The sequence below is a fragment of the Penaeus monodon genome, chromosome 34, assembly GCF_015228065.2.
Source record: "Penaeus monodon isolate SGIC_2016 chromosome 34, NSTDA_Pmon_1, whole genome shotgun sequence".
Classification (NCBI taxonomy): Eukaryota; Metazoa; Arthropoda; class Malacostraca; order Decapoda; family Penaeidae; genus Penaeus; species Penaeus monodon.
This window is the reverse complement of record NC_051419.1, coordinates 31933878-31934085: the sequence shown is the minus strand read 5'-3', so window position 1 is coordinate 31934085 and position 208 is coordinate 31933878.

The following is a 208-nucleotide window of genomic DNA, read 5'->3' as shown; positions in this document are numbered from 1 at the left end:
ATCGCGCCTCAGGGCTTTTGAAAACACGGAATTAGACCAGAAATGATATTCCAAAAATACAGTAGATTCCCAATTAACCTCACTTGTTCAGATGCTCAAAAGCACAATATGGCTCATTAGCATAACGTGAATTCGTTTAAGGAAAAAAAATCTAAGTGTGTAATTAACTTTTCTTGATAAAGTCTAAAAATAGTGTCTAATGAAAAAA